Raw genomic sequence first — 16490 nt, forward strand, 5'->3', positions numbered from 1 at the left:
GAGCGGCCACGTGTTAGGTGTTCTGATGGGCAGCCCAGCCACGTGAGGGAACCATCTGGGATGTCCAGAGCAGCCAAACCTTCAGAGGACTCCAGTCCCCAAGGACAGCTGATGACAGTCCCATCTGGGACGGGGAGTGCAAACTGCCCTGCTGAGCCCAGTCAATCCACAGAAGCATGAGAGGTGATGATAAATGTTTAAGTCCCTGAGATCTGGGGTGGCAGGAGATCGAACAGGACAGTGGAGCCTAGGACCACTGAGCTCCGTCTCCAAGAGCGACTCCAGAGGGCCGTGGGCTGCGATTTCTCAGGAGGTGGAGGCAGGGATGGGGGTGGGGTGGGGTAAGGGGGATGGCGGGGGGGTGGGGAGGGCAGGAGGCACCGAGTCTTCCAAGGCCTCCGTAGCCTCTGGGATGCTTTCTGAGGTTTATAGGCTGCCCTGGGGCGAAGGTGGAGGGAGGGTTTGGAGAGTTGAACAGTCCAATCACTTTAGGCTGTGGGCAATAACCAAGGTTCGGGTGCACAGGTGTAGTGCCTTTACCCACATCCCGTCCGGGTCCATTCTCTGGCCACTCTGCCAGGAAAATGGCCCAATGCTAGCTCCGTGCAAGAAGGAAGGGGAGCGGTGATGGAGTGCCCAGCCGGTGCCAGGGCAGCCAACCTGCCTTGTTGCATTTGCCCTTTGCTATGATTTGACGAGATCGCAAGGATTATCCCCATTGTACAAAGGAGGAAGCTGGGTCAGAAAGGTGCTGGGATGAGTCCACCCAGCAAGCGAGTGGCAAAGCCAACAAAGCCCGGGCCCGGTAATGCCCATCGGGTCACAAAGGGCTCAGAACTGCTGGGAGGGGTCTCAGGCCCTCCCTTCAGCCCCAATCTGCTGGCCAGTGCTTCAAATCCCCTCATCATTGCTCGGCTGCTTTGGCTTAAATCCTGGAGCCTGACAGTGCTAATCCCTCTGGAGAGAGGAGGCACTGAGTTGTTACTAAGTGCTCACCCCAGTCGGAGTGCTGGCCGGTGCCTCCCGGTGCCTCCCGTGGAGTCTGCTTCCCTGGGAGGGAGTGTGGCAAGGCAGGCCGGCCTGCCAGGGTGGAAGAGAAGAGGTGGGACCAGAGGAGCGCTGTAGCCCAGGCTCTTCTCCGTTCTTTCCAGATGGAGCTAGATGGTGGGGTTCAAAACAGAAGACTGAGCCTCAGTACTGGCACAGGATGAGCCCCATACCCTGCCTGAGGCTGAGCTTCCCCACGCCCCAGGGCAGCTCCAGAGAAAGTCTACATCTCCAGCTGATGGCCATCCCTGGCACAGACACAGGCACGTTGGTTTTCCGCATTGGCTTCCCCCACGTTTGGCCAGCTTCCCTCCAGGGCTCCTGGGAGGGCTGTGTTTAGTCCTGGGCTCCAAACCTAAGAAGCAGCATTCCCCACTAGGTGTAGGGCCGGAGCAGGCAGCCTGGGGGCCGGGGGGCTGTAAGGTGGGAGGCACTGATTCCTGGCAGAGCAGGGACCCGGGTTCCCCGGGGAAGGAAAGCTGACTTCTACCCTGAGGGTGCTGGTCAGATTGACTGTGTCGCGGGGCTTTGCCCAGTGCTCTTAAGAATCCCCTTGGGGATTGTCCAAGGCATGGGAGGCAGAGGCTACTGGGCATGGGCAGCCTGATGGGTCGTGAACACGCTGGCACAGGAAGTGGCTGATCAGGAGACCTGACCCCACCTGCGGGCTCTGCACAGCGCTGCTACCGGACAGGGGACAAGGCAACCTCCGGGGCCTCTTCCATTGCTTGGTTCACAGTCTCTGGGAAGGGACCAGCCCAGCCCACCCTGGCCCAACAGGGTCTGAACCACTTGGGCAGGGCTGCCCGGGTGGTTCAGTGGTTTAGTGCAGCCTTCAGCCCAGGGCGTGATTATGGAGACCCGGGATCCTGTCCCACGTTGGGCTCCCGCAGGGAGCCTGCTTCTCTCTCTGCCTGTGGCTCTGCCTCTCTCTCTCTGTGTGTCTCTCATGAATAAATAAAATCTTAAAACAAAAGAACCACTTGGGCGAAAATGAGGGGAGAATATTTTGGCTGTCCTGGCGCTCGCCCCAACTTCCCCAGGTTCCCTTGAACTCTGCTCCTTTGCTTGTCCCTTTGGGCAAGGAGGCCTCGCTGCCCTCTCCTTCCTCCATTTCCTCCTCCCTTCCACTCAGTCAACAAGTTCCACTCTACTGGGCCGTGTGCTAAGTCCTGGAGGACCCAGGGGGGAGCAAAATAAGTGTGGCCTCTGTCCTTAGGGCCAAGCAGCGGGGAGCTAGGGAGGGTGGAAGAGGGGAGTGATAGAGGGGTGCTGGGAGGGGGGGTTGGGAGAAGCTGGAAGGCGGGCTGGGAAGGTGAGGGCAGAACCCAGGTTGGAGATGATGGGTGGCAGGTGTGGGGGGGAGGGGAGGAGCACGGGGCCGGGACAAGTAGGTGGATTCCACAGAGAGCAGGAAACTGCAGGAGGGCTCCATGAGGGTTTGGCCGCAGCAGGTGGGTGGGGGGGTGTCAGCGGCGGACTGCTGGGGGTCTCGCGCAGCACCGGTGGGCAGCGGAGGAGTCTGGGCGCCCCCCAGCGCGGGCTGGCTCCGCGGGGCCCGGGGAGCGCCCGCACCGTGCTGCACCCCACGCAGGCCTGGGCACGGGGCCGCGCTGCTCGCCAGCAGCTGGGAGCACCGGGGGCGTCGGCCTGGCCCCGGGGGCCGCGTGCACCGGCTCGGCCCTTCCCGCCCGCCCGCTTCCCGCAACTCCGCAGGCGCCTCCCCCCCGCGGCTCCTCCCCGCGGCCCCGCAGGCAGCGATGACTGACGTCCCGGGAGGCCAATGAGCGGCCAGGCCCCGCCCCGCGGCCCCGCCCCCGCCCCGCGGCCCCGCCCCCACGGCCTCTCCGGGTCTCCGGCGCGGGCGACCCCGGGCCAGCTCCCCGCCGAGGGCAGGCGGGGCGGGGCCCAGCTGCGGCTTCTCAGCCTCCCGCCGCCCCGGGTCCGCCCCGCCTGGCCGCCGGATGCCTCGGGGACGCAGGGCGTCTTCTGCTCCCGGCCGGGGCCTGCGGCCTGTAAACATTCCTGCCCCACTTGGCGGTGGGTGGACGGGCTGGAGCCCCGGGGGAGGAGGGGGGGGCTCTGGCCGGGCTGCGCCTGGGGATTTGCTGCTTCTCAGCTCCCTCGCTTCAGGTCTGACTCCTCTGCGCCCCTGGTTCTCCCTCCCTGTCTGCCTGAGGTCATCTCACTCGAGGACCCTTACCCCGTGTGCATGAGGCCAGTGCACCCTGGGGTCCCCCTCCCTGTGTAGGAGAGACCAGTGCACCGTGAGGTCCCCCTCCCTGTGTAGGAGACACCAGTGCACCGTGGCGTCCCCCTCCCTGTGTACGAGAGGCCAGTGCACCCTGGGGTCCCTCTCCCTGTGTGCATGAGGCCAGCGCACCCTGGGGTCCCCCTCCCTGTGTACGAGAAGCCAGTGCACCCTGGGGTCCCCCTCCCTGTGTACGAGGGGCCAGTGCACCCTGGGGTCCCCCTCCCTAGGTACCAGGCCAATGCACTGTGGGGTCCCCCTCCCTGTATACAAGAGGCCAGTGCACCCTGGGGTCCCCCTCCCTGTGTGCCTGAGGCCAGTGTACCCCTGGGGCCCCTTACCTGTCTGTATGAAAACAGTGCACCTAGGGGTCCATTCCTCTCACCTGAGAGATGGGAACCCTAGTTTTGGGACTAGTTTCATCATCCCTCAAGGTGTGGGCCTCTGTCTTCAGATCTGTAAACCGGAGAAAATGAAGGTGAGCATGTTTATCTACCTGCCTCACCAGTGGGTATGGCTCGGCCTAGGACAGCCTTTTAGGTATTAGACTCAGTACTTATAGTGATGAGCACCAAGTGATGTAGGGAGTTGCTGAATCACTGTATTGTACACCTGACGCTAATATCACACTCTGTAAACTGGAATTAAAAACTTTAAAAAACTTTAAAATTCAATAAAAAAATGTAGAAAATCAAACTCAGTGCCACAAGAGGAAGAAGTTTGCTATACTCACAGCCTCAAGAAGTCCAACCGGGCTTACTCAGCTATCTTAAATGGGGTAAAACTTATGCCAATAGCTACCCTTCTTGCAGGTGTCTGGTACATACTCTTTCACCTTAACGATGACCTTTTGAGTATTATTGCACCCATTTACAGATGACAAAATTGATGCAGCAGAAGGTGGGTGGCTGGGCTCATCATCTCCAGCTGAGGAACTGGAGGCTTTGTCTTTGTCCTCATGACTTAGACCCCAGCTGGCTCTGGCTGGGCGGGTCCTGCCTCTGCCTCAGAGCATGGAGTGCAAACATATGACTTGGGCCAGGACTGTTCTGCACCTGGGCTCCTTCCTCCTCCGCCATAGCCTAGGCCATGTGGCCCATCCCAGGTGTATTGTTGCCATGGCACAGATGAGGAGACCGACCAGAAGGGGAAATAAACTTGCCCAGGGTCACACAGCTGCTCCGTGGTAGCGCCAGGATTGGAGTTCAGGTTCTCTGGGTCCCCATTAGGTGCTCATTGCACTCTGGGCCACTGGCTAATTGCATAAAGGTCTGGGGATGGCCTTATCTCCTGCTCCAGGATGCTGGAATGGACCGAGGGTAGGAGAAAGGAGAGGGCAGTGAGGAGTGACTTTGGGACTGGGCTGCAGTCCTGTCTTATGACCGTGACCTTGGCCAATTGGCCTCCACCCTCTGAGCCTCCATTTCCTTGGGTGACAGATGGGGACAAGGATCTATGTCCAGCTCTCCTTGAGGACAGAGATGTGGTATGGGACCCAGCGCTGTGGAAGGGCAGGGACAGTTTTCTTTCCCACCATGAAGCCCCCAGGCCTGGGTCAGCCTTAGCCAGGGCCCTGGGGTCAGGGCCCTGTGCAGCCTGCCGGCTGCTTGGGCACAGGGATAGGTGGGGAGCTGGGCTTGTGGCTCCCGGAGGGCGGGAGTGCTCAGCCTGGTAGCTCAGAGAGGGCTTCCGTCAGCCTGGGATGTGCCCCCTTTCCCCATACCTCTGCACCCCCCTCTCAGGGCCCTATGGAAAGACCCCATCTCCAGTTTCTGGGAATGGGCTTGCTCTGCAGCTTTCTTTCCCAGGAGCCGGTGCCAAGCAGGCTGTGCCTCCGTGTCTGGCGGGATTCCAGGCGTTCTGTGTGGAGCATTTCTCAGCAGTAGCAGGAAGACTGACTGCATTGGGGCTGGAAGAAACCCAGCAACCACCTCTGTTTGCGTTGTCCCAGCTGTGAAACGGGTACATGGTAGGGCTTCCAAATGCACACAGGAGACCAGTGGCTCCAAGGCGTGGGGCGTGTGGGGCTGGTCTGGAGCTCCTCTCTCCCAATCCCAGCTACCTGCCTTTGTGGGGAGGATCCACCTGGGGCCTTCCGCTTTTAGGCAGTACTCCCATATGCATCCCCTATGTTCATGCTATGCGGGGACAGGAGGGAGTGCTCACGAGCCAAGGCCACCGGCCTGTCCAGTGCTCTGCAAGTGCAGTCTCATATGATGGGAGATCATGTCCTTGCAAGCCCTGGGCCATGAATCTTAGCTGATTGAGATAATGGAGGCCCAGCGAAGTCAAGAACTTGCCAGCGTCACCAACTGTCGGTGGCGCAGCTGGGTGGGAACACAGGTGGGCCATCCTGCCTCAGTGGCGCAAGGGTGTGGCCGGGGTAGAGAGGCCTCCGAGCCTGCCTCTCTGTGCTTCAGCTCCCACGGTGGAGCTGCTCCATCCTCCGGACACGCGGGGAGCCCAGCCAGGGCAGGCCGTGTGGGCCGAGGGTGCAGCCCCGGTGCGTGTTATCACAGCCAGGGCACCCGAGGGACAAGCTCGCAGCAGCTGGAGGGGTGAGGGAGGCTGCGGAGTGGCCCATGCTGCTCTCTCCGCCTGACCATCCTACTGCCTGCCTGCCTGATAGGGCAGCGGCTCCACAGGGCATTCTTGGTTCTCCCCAGGTCCCCTGCAGCTGAATTCTGCGCCACGTCCCCTTGCTTCAGCCCCACCGTTGTTTTGGGCCTGGGTGTCCCCGGCTTCCCTAGGCAGGCCGCACAGGGGGTGCTGGAGTGGAGACCTCCCCCTTCCGTCTACTCCCTCAGCATCAAGGACACGAGGAGGGCTGAGACAAGAAGCACCGCAGGTCCTTGTGGGTCGGGACCAGAGCCTTCACCTTTCCTGGCACCCGGAGACCCTGGGGAGCGCATTCCATAGTGGATTCATTTTTATATCATTTATAGCAAATGTTTGTGGATTACGCGGAGGGAAGGAATGCAGGAGCCCAGGGTGGAGGCTCTGCGGTTGGGCTGGGAGCTAGGATTCCCGAGTCCCTTTCCCTTTAGCATTTCAGTGGGAGATCAGGGAAGATGCCACACATACCCAGTTCCCCGAAAATGTTATTTGGGTGCCTTGATGTGTCACCTCTCTGGGGCCTGCCAAGGCTTAATGAGGAACCTGCGAGGGACAGAGCTGGCTTGTTGATGCTGTGGGTAGAGGGCTGTGTGGCCTGCCCCACCTGTGTCATGGAGGGGCAGAGCCAGCCCTGGTGGCTCCCTCAGGTGGGTGGTGGCGTCTGCTCTCTGGTGGCCGTTCCCACGAGCCTCTCCCTTCATGACCCTGCACCTGGGCTTGTTCAGAGAAGTGTGGTCCTTCTCCTTTGCCCTGGGTCATAGGGTGGTGACATTCAGAAATACTGCTAATAGCTGACATTTATGCAATGCCATGTGTGGGCACGGTGCTGAGCACTTATCCGTGCCATCTCTCACCCCATCCCCACCCCAGCCCTGTGAGTAAGGCACGGAGATCGCCCACCCCACTCATCAGGAGAAACCTCATTTGTCTCCACATCCGGCTCCCTCACCAGGGGCTTGGATTTGCCTGGGCAACCAGGGACCATGCCTGGTGCTGCTCTGTACCCACGGCACCGGCCTACCCCTGGTAGGAAGTGGGCACTCTGTGCTGGTTGGTCAAACAAGGGGAGAGTGAGTGCATCTCTGGGACTCTGATCCTCCCTCTGGACCTAATTTGAGGACATCCTGCTCCAGTGAGAAAGCAGGATCTGAAAGGTGGTGAGGGCACACGCGTGTGCAGGAGGGACAGGGAGACAGTGGCATGTGGGTTACGATTCAAGTGTGAGCTCTGGGGGCACCTGGTTGGCTCAGCGGTTAAGCATCTGCCTTCGGCTCAGGGTGTGACCCCGGAGTCCTGGGATGGAGGCCTGCATCGGGGTCCTGCAGGGAGCCTGCTTCTCCCTCTGCCTGTGTCTCTGCCTCTGCCTCTCTGTGTCTCTCATGAATAAATAAATAAAATCTAAAGAAAAAAAATTTTTTCAAAGTGTGAGCTCTGGGGCCTGTGGTTTGCCAGGAGGACAGGGCGGGCAGAGAGTCTTGGTTCTATGTCTTTGCAGCTAATTTGGGGCAAGCGGCCTCAACTCTCCTGGGACTCAGTTTCCTTTTCACTAACAGAGGGGTTCTAACCCTATCTATCTGACAGGGTGGTTGTGGGGACGACGTCAGGTACTATGCATGAGGTACTTAGAGCATCTCTTAGAGCAAACAGAGGTTTGCTATTGTAATTAGTGAACAGTGAGGGCCCCTGGGGAAGCTCGACAGTGGGGTAGGTACGTGGCAAAATGGCCTTGTAAAGGAGGGAGCACTGTATTTTCTTCTCTCTGGGCACCTCAGCAGCGTGGCCGCTCCCACAGCTCAGGGTGACGCGGTTCTCCTTGAGCAAGATGTGTCTTAGGTGAGAGGTGACACAGGGAGACAGCAGCCCGAGAAGGGGCCTTGTGAACTGGTGAGGGACGCAGAGGCCTGGGCCGTGGATGCCCGCTGTCCAGGTGCCGTCTCTTTACCGCTGGCACAGCTTAGACCAGCTTTTAGGAACGCTGACACGGAGGGAGACAGTTCTGAGCTGGCTTACCCTGAAACCTCCATTTACTGAGAAGCCTTGAAGTGTTGGATTTACCGGGACTGGCTTAATTAGCATTCCTCCTGTCAGGGTGAATGGGGCTCAAGACACGGATGAAGTTCGTTCGCTCATAGGAAAAGAATGGAAATGATATTTTTTTGCGTCCATGCCTATGTGGCTCATGAAATTCTTACCAGTATATGCCTCTCTGTGCTTTCCTTTCTGTGTCTACTTTCGAAATATGTGTCCTCGTGTGTGGTCATCTGTGTAATACATATATGATATATATAATACATAAACGGATGTATAAATTGGAAGAAAGAAAATAAGCCAAAGTTTGTCGCTTCTCTCTGGATGAAGGGAGTATGGGCTACTTTTAATTTTCATTAATATACTCTATTGCAACTCTCTAATTTTCCAAAGTAAACATGACCAAAAAGATAAAATGATTACGTCGCTGTAAGCTGTGTTCTTAGCTATGAACTGTGTTCTTCGAGCTAGGCAAATGGAGCCAGTCGATGGTGTGTGCTTTAGGCCGGAGCTTGGGTCCCCCCCGCGCCCCCCTCATGAGTCCCGTCCTTTCCTTTCCCTGAGCATGCTGGCTTGGGGATCATCTTCCTGCCACGCGTGTCCACAAGCAGCCAGACCCCCACGGACTGTCTGTGTCAAACGCGAGAGGCCCCCAAAGAAGCAGAGAGTTTCTTTGTCTATTGTCTCTGCTTTACAGATTAGACACCCGAGACCCAGGGAGCTTAGGGACCCCACAGGGTCAGGGTGGGCGCAGAACCTGGGCTAGAACCCAGGTCTCAGGACTCCCGGTGCAGGTTTGCCTCACATCGCATCCCTCGGGTGGCCAGAAGGAGGGGTTCTGGGACACATCTTCAGCCCCACGTGCTCATTGCCTGATGGGGATCTACAGCTCGCAGAGAATAAAAGCTTAGAGGGTTTTGCGACTCGTCCAAGGTCCCGCAGCAAGCAGCAGAGTTGGAATTGGGATTCTGTTGCTTGTTGCCACAATGGAAGGATGCTCAGAAAAGAGCTAGGATGTGGGCGCAAAGGACAAAAAAAAAAGGCAAGCCAGAGAAGAAAGGAACGAGAACACCAGGGCTCCCCGTGACAAAGAACACAGTCCGGTGTGCGTGTGTGTGTGTGTGTGTGTGTGTGTGTGAGGGGTGAGAGGGAATGGCGTTGCGGCGTTTTGGGGAGGCAGGAGGTGAGAATGGTAGCTGGTGAGTGGGGCAGAGGGAAGGAAAAGAAGAGACAGATGGGAAACAATCCGTGAAAGCCAAAAACCTCAAGTCAGACAAATGTTTATTTTATTTAGTGTTGATAACAGGGGGAAAAAAATGCTGACGGAAACTCACAACTAGCACAGGCTGGTGCCAGCTCTTGAGACCTAGCGGAAAGTGCTAGAAGGGGCCTCCTCCCGGCAGGGCAGGCCCCAGCTTGGCTGGCACACCCCAGCAGGGCATGATGCCTGCCAGGAAAGGCTGCCCGAGGAGCAGGCCCCAGCAGAGAGCGCCCCGGAACAGCAGCTAGGGCCCCCCGTGGGCTCGGCCCACTCCGCAGGGCATCAGGGCCCCCGTCTGTGACGCAGACGCACTCCTGCTCTGTCCACCTGGTGAAACTGTTGGGAGGACTTCGTCCTGGCCAGCACAGAGTCTTGGGGGTGGGCTGTGCCGTCCTGCCCCGGACTTTGTCGTCAGCAGCACACAGAGAGCCAAGATATACGAAATCACTGTTTTCAAGACTGTGGGTGCGTCCAAAAGCCAAGTGCCGGGATGAGGAAGCAACGGAGGGCACCTGCGACTGCCCCAGCTCCCTGCCAGGACGCAGCACACAGAGGCCAGCCGACGAGCCGGGCGGGCACCTGGTTCGAGGAGCCGGGGCTGGGAGTGCAGGAGGCCTTGGCGGCTGTAGGGTGCAGGCCGGGGCGCCGGAGAGCCCAGATGCAGAGGGGGGACCCCAGAGAGCTGCATGGGTTCCCCTGCAAGCCACTGCGCATTCTGATCAGTACATACAAGTGAGGAAATGCCTCGATGGCCATAGTTTCTCTTCCCACTAAACAGACTGGGAAACTCATAATGCAGGGAGCATTGACTACGCTGCTCCAACGCCCAGGCTGAGGGTTCAAATGTTCCTGCTCTTTCTGCAAAAAAAAAAAAAAAAAGATACTTTGAATTATGTCCAAGCTCCACCCTCTATTTGTATTTTTGTATTTGGTTTTTGTGGGTCTAAATAGAATAGCCTCTCTGCACCCACCCCCTTATTTCTCATGCCTTTGACTCAATGAAGAATAAGGGTCTGTTGTCCCGCAGAGTGTCCCACGTTCTGGATTCGCTTGACTGCATTCTTGTGGGGGATGTCGAGCTGGCTCCTCTCTCCTTGGTGACTCCTATACTAAGCACAAGACCTAAAGCCTTCACCAGATTCAAGTTCAAGCCTTTTTTTGGCAAGAACCCTTCACAGGTGGTGCTTGCCTGCTTGTTTTCCAGGTAGTAGCACTCCGTGGCGATTCACAATGGGCCCAGCAGGGTTGGTTGCTCATTTCCGCTCCTGGCCGGGTAGCTGTAGTTTCACAGCTTTGCACCCCACACCAGAAAGCATGTGAGAGTGCATGTGGGTCAGAAAGGTGTTTGTATGTGAACAGTCTTGAATCCACTTTCATTTAAGGAAAGTCTTTTCAAATTTTGATTTTTTTTTTTTAAGCCTCAGGCTTCATAACAGATGATGGTGACACATGGTAGGTCACAGCCCTGAACCATTGAATTACTGAGTCCTAAGGGTTTAGACATGAGTTTGGAGTCTGACCCGTCTTTATACCAGCTGAGACACTGGTGGTTGCCTGGACTGATTTCCAGTGACAGGGATGCCAGACCCACCCTACGGTGGCCCATTTCACTGGTGAGTAAGTTTGACCGTTAGAAAAATCGGGCCTGCCTGTAAGTCCCACAAACCCACTGCCAGTTGGAATTTTACCCCATAAAGCCAAGCGTATGGTATCGATCTGCCAATCAGACCACTAAAGCCTGCCCATGTACTGTCCAAGCAAACAAGCCCAGGTCATCCCTGGTCATGAGTTCATGTCCCCTCATCTCCCTTTCCTATCTATGAGGTCAGCACAGAGTCCAGGTCCTGGTACAGGAGGGTCACTGGAACCAGAACAGAAGCCCAACAAGGTGGGAAAGAATCACCCGCAGAGGAAATGGGCCTGCTTCCTTCTGCCTTCTGGAATCCAGATCCCCAGGCATTTTCCCTCCCTGCCTCCAAGCCAGGCTGGGTCTGTCCCCCTGCTGGGGAGAAATGTGCTATCAAAAACGGAGACCTTGGGTGTCCTTACAGCCTCTTGAGTGGCAGGGAGGGGAAGGGGGTGCCCAGCTCCATCCATTAGGGATGAGCCAGCTAACCCACTCGAGCGGATTTAAAAGTAGAGCCAAGAATTTAACTTCAAGATGTACTTTACCTCCCGAAATCAAATCATCTCGATTTTAGCGCAGTTGTTGAACAGACTTTCCCGTTGGGTTTAATGCTGCAGCTTTTCCGGAAACTCTTGTGTGGGATGAAGGTCAGGATTTTATGGGCTCAGACGTGTTTCCATCGCTAGCTGCGTGATTGTCCTGGGGACTAGCTCGTTCCATTGAAGATGTCTCTCCCGTCTGATCCCTGCTCAGTGCCAACCTTCCTGTTTCCTCCCCTCTCTCCAGCATTCCTAGAAGAGCCCTTTAATATGTCCCCTGCTTCTAATCCTTCCCCCAGGAAGCCTAGGTCCCCTAAATGCCTATTTCTATACTAACTTCCCAGCCCCCAGCCCAGCACCCCAGGCTGTCTTCCAGGGCCCTCATTCTCTGGCACCAGGGACCTGGCCAAATGCCCTCCCTCCGTGGCCCCCACCTTCCTTCTTTGGAAACGAATCAGATCCTATCTGTTCATACCTTGGTATCGAATGATACCTCTTTCTAGGTTAACCTCCTCCAGAAAGTCTTCCCTGCTTATCTCTATCTTCCCCCTGGACCTCTCCCTCTCCTGGCCTCTAGTATGACATAAACCCACAAACTAGTCTCTCTTCCTCAGTGGACCTTTCATTTCTCTCCTGCAGGGCCGAAATATCTACATCAGAGATAGATAGATCCACATCATCCCTTACATTTCCAGCCCCCTTGCTGGAAGGTAGGGCCTGTGCCTACTTCTGGACAGTGAGCAGAAGTGACATGTGTCACTTCCTGGCTGAGGCAGTGAAGAGCTGGCAGGAGTCCTCTTCCATCCCTTTCTTCCCCTTCTGCAGCAACCACAGATGCTGTGGTCCAGATGGCGCAGCTACAAGACGACAGATTCTCCATCAGCCTGGTTCCCTGCACGACTGTATGGATCAGAGCTTCCCACTGCCTTGTGTTAGACACTTAGTATGAGCAAGAAACAGATTTTATCCTGTTAAGTCTCTGAGGTCTGGGGGGTTTATCGGCCTCTAGCAGGTAGAATTAACATTAATATAACCTCTCCTTTGTGCCTCCACCCCTGCCCCTATCTCCACTACCCTATTCCTGGCAGCTCTGAGCACAATCTGGGCACCTGGTGTAGAAGGTTCAGTAAATAAGGCTTTTTAGTCTAAATTATGAATTTCATGGGCTGGTAACTGGGACACGGAATCATAAATGGGGCAACTTAAGAGAATAGTCTTAGCAGGATCAGGCTCGGTGAAAACCACCCTTGACCTCAGCTACCATGCAGCCTGACCTCACTGGCCAAACCCGAGAACCCTGTAGCGTGCTGACAGATGCAAACCGGGACTAGGATCCCCCATGGCTCTATGATTTGGGAACAATCCCGTGCTCTCTCAGAGCCTTGAGCTACACATCCACAAAATGACAAAATGATGTCAGCCTCGGGGACCTGGAACCGCCTCCTAGCTCTACCCCTTCTAGGAAGACTTGAATGTCCCCCAGAAGACGAGAAGCAAACTCGTGTTGGTATGATGCCCAACTCCCCCCAGCTCATGGGTATTTGATGTAAAGAAGGCAAGTTGTGACACGGCAGGGAGAGAGGAAAGGTCCTTTATGGGGCCAGTAAGCTGCAGACCATGGCTTGCCATATGTCTACTAATTGCCATTCCTTGGATTGGTGGACAAAGTGGGGCTGGAGCCCTGAAGGGAGAGCATATAGACACCCCTTGCCTTCACCAAGATATCAGTTAGAACTTCTCATTCCACCGTGAGCCCTTTGGGGCCATGGCTATGTCTTTTTCACAATCGTATTCCCAGTATCCTATTCAGAGATTGGCCCAGAGAAAGTCCTGGAAGGGTAACTGACTTCCCCTGGAGGTGGCGAGTGGCCTGTTGGTAGGTGTGTAAGCTGAGGCTGGATAGTCACTGGGCAGGGAAGTGGTAGACGGTGTCCTGAACAGTGAGCAGAGCAGAAGAGGTGACCAGCAGATTTGTCCTGGGCTGAGCCCCACCAGGGGTTCCCTGGGTGAGGCTGGCGGGGGGCATCTGCAAAGCCAGACTTCTAGGATGTGGGTTCAGGAAAGGTCCCGATGATGTGATATTCCCTCTTGCTTCCATGTTGAGGTCGGTGAGGTGCATATTCTTAACATATGTCAACCTGAGAGCTCTGCTCCTGCCGAGAAGCTGTCGCAGAGGTATTCAGTAGAGGACACAGCGTAGGAAACATTGCTGTTGTGCTTGGGGCACTTGCAGCTAACGGGGCATGTACAATGAGGGGCCACTGGGCAGGGGTGACCCTGCCAGAGCCTGTTTGGCTTGGCCAAGGAGGAGTGGGCATTAGTAACATCTGGCAGCCCAAGCATGGTCCCCTCAGCTGTCAGATGGGATGAAGCACGGCTGACCTGAGCTGAGCACCTACTACGTGCCAGGTGTTGGCCTCAGACCTCCCCCATCTACTGTCCCCTTCAGGCACCACCATCTCGTCTCTGGACGAAGGAGCTGCCTGTGAGTCGGCCTGACTCAGGGCACATCTGCCTCTAATAAAAACATCAAGCTTTCCTTGGTGCCTTGAATCCAATGACCCCATCCAGAAAGCGGGAGCCTACACATGACATTATCTGATGCTACCCGCCTGTCCTTGAGGTCATGTGAGGAGCGTAGATTAGCCTCAGCAAAGATGATTTTATTCGGCAGGGGTCTTGGGGAAAACCTTTGACTCTTGGCATCGGGCTCAGACCATGTGGTTTTCATCCTAGGAAGGATGTGCCTTTTATGGCCTCCTAGTCTCCTCAGTCCCTACACAACGTACACGTGAGTGTAACACATGCCACACACACACACACATGCCTACATGGGTACACCCTAAAAACCCCACACACCGGTACCCACATATCCACACTCATGTGTGAGTACACGCTCTGGGTGCTGCTCACACGACACGCCCACATAATCTGCTCATGTACAGGCACACACGTGTGTCCACGTCAGCTTGTCTTCCTCGCCCCACCTCCCCGCCCACATTCCCCCCTCACGTGTACATGCTCACCCTTGTACACACCAGGCAGAGAGAGAACGCTCACATTTGCACGTGCTCTTTCTCTGAGCAAAGACATTCTCTTTTTGAGCAGAGGATGAGGAAAGCGAGCCAAGAGTTCTCAGCTGCTCCTGCGGTCCCCCCCCGCCCCGCCCAGAGCTCAGACCAGGAGCAGTTTTGAGCAGCAAAGTGAAAGAAAGGGGACAGGTAAGGGGTGCTGGAGCAGGGAACCTGGCGGGGATCTTTCCCAGGCCAGAACTGGTCCGTGCCTTGGTTTCCCTGGGTATCCATTTCCAAATCATCCAAGTGGGGATGAAGCACCTTCAACCCCATCGCTTGGTTCCTGAATGCCCAGAACAGGCATGTGGAGGCCATTCAGAGGAGGCCCCAGGGGGCCTTTCTCACGACTGAGTTCCCTGTTCCCCGCAGGCCCATGTGGTGGAATGTGGGGGTCACACCTTGAAGGGTCATCAATTCATTGTCCCAGTGTCAGAGCTGCATGGGCCCTTACCCATGGGAGATTCTCCTCTAATTCTCAGCTGGGGAAACTGAGGCCAGGAAGGGAAGACTGAGCACTTAGCACCATGACTGGTACTTTCCAGTTCCTCAGGGGACACGTGGTGAACCGCTGTCAGATGTGGCTCCTTTGCCCCTTTTGTATCCACTCTTGAGGTATCTGGGAACTTGGAACATGAGGGACCAGATGAGGCAATATTAAATTTTGTGCAAATAACTGTGGGAAATTCAGCTGCTGAATTCAGATGCACCCACTCCAGGTATATACACATGCGTGCACATGCACACACATACACTCACGCAGGTACAACTCTCTATCACACACACACATGCACGCACACCTTCACCCAGGAAACCCCCTCCAGGTTGACGAGACCTGCGTGGAGGTAAGCAGATGGGGGAGCGGTGTGAGTTCCCAGGCCAACTGCTGCCAGGGCCCAGATAACACGTCCAGGCTGGTGTCTGTTTGAATGCGTTTGATTCCATGTTTCTGGCCAAGCACGGGGTTCCACCAGTGTGAAGATGAGCACGGTCTGCTCCCTCCCCTTGCAGAGCCTAAAGTCCAGTGGAGGGCCACCATGTAGTCCCTGGCACGGAGGGCCACTGCTTGGAGGCGGGTGTACCACACGTGTCTGGACAGGGTCCTATGGACACGCAGCGTGGGGAGTGCCGGGTTCCCACGGGACTTGGAGGAAGAGCTCTCAAAAGAAGGGAAGATGGAAGGACAAGTAGAATTTGCCAAATAAAGAAGCAGGAGCTGGAACAGTGTGTGCACCAGCCACCGGGGTGAAGGGTGCAGCATATTGGGGGGACCAGAGCCTGGGACAGGAGAGGCCAGAGAGGCAGCCTGTGAACAGATGGGAAGGGCCTTCAATGCCTTGCCGGGGTTTGGCTTTACTCTGTGGGTGGGCAAATGGGTTCCAGAATGGGTTTCAAGAGACAAGGGATGAGAGAGTGTCACCCTGGTGACTGTGAGGAGCCCTCTGGAGGTGGGAACCTGGCCTGGAGCTAAAGGCACCAGGGACAGAGGCAGGAGTTCCGGGGGAGGCCCTGTGCTGTGGGGGGCTTGGAGGCGGAGCAGGTGTGCGGGATGTAATCTGAAGCAGCAGAGGCGGCAGGGAGCGGGGACCCGCAGCCAGGGGCTTCGGAGTCAGATGGGAGAGGCGGTCCCGGAGTGGGAGGTGGCAAAGACAAAGGCAACGGTAGGGCTGGGGAGGGACGGGCCGTGGCTTCCCCGAGGTGGTGCAGGCCACAGCATCCCGGCTTCCCCGAGGTGGTGCAGGCCACAGCATCCCTCCCCAGGCCGCAGCATCCCTCCCCAGGCCGCAGCATCCCTCCCCAGGCCTCTCCGGGCAGGAACCAGCCATTGTTTGGCAGCGGTGCCGAAGCCCAGAATATTAACATCTTTCTCAGGTTGATCTCCTCCTTCCACCCCCCCCCCGCCCCGCCCCCATCCTGCTCATTTGAAATCCCTGCAATTCGGGGGAGAAAGTTACTTTAATCCTCTGGTTCCTATCAGCCTAATTACAGTTTCAATAGACAAACGGGCCTGGCTCTAAATGAGATCGGAGGACACGGGAACACATTATGT

General features: G+C 56.6%; 1 protein-coding gene across 1 annotated transcript in view; it reads left to right on the forward strand.

The window, feature by feature from the left end:
• The window catches only part of RPS24 (ribosomal protein S24), a 402261-nt gene that overhangs the window by 313382 nt on the left and 72389 nt on the right, over positions 1 to 16490 (forward strand). The window lies entirely within an intron of this gene.

This window comes from Canis aureus, chromosome 4 (assembly GCF_053574225.1).
Source record: "Canis aureus isolate CA01 chromosome 4, VMU_Caureus_v.1.0, whole genome shotgun sequence".
NCBI classification, from domain to species: Eukaryota; Metazoa; Chordata; class Mammalia; order Carnivora; family Canidae; genus Canis; species Canis aureus.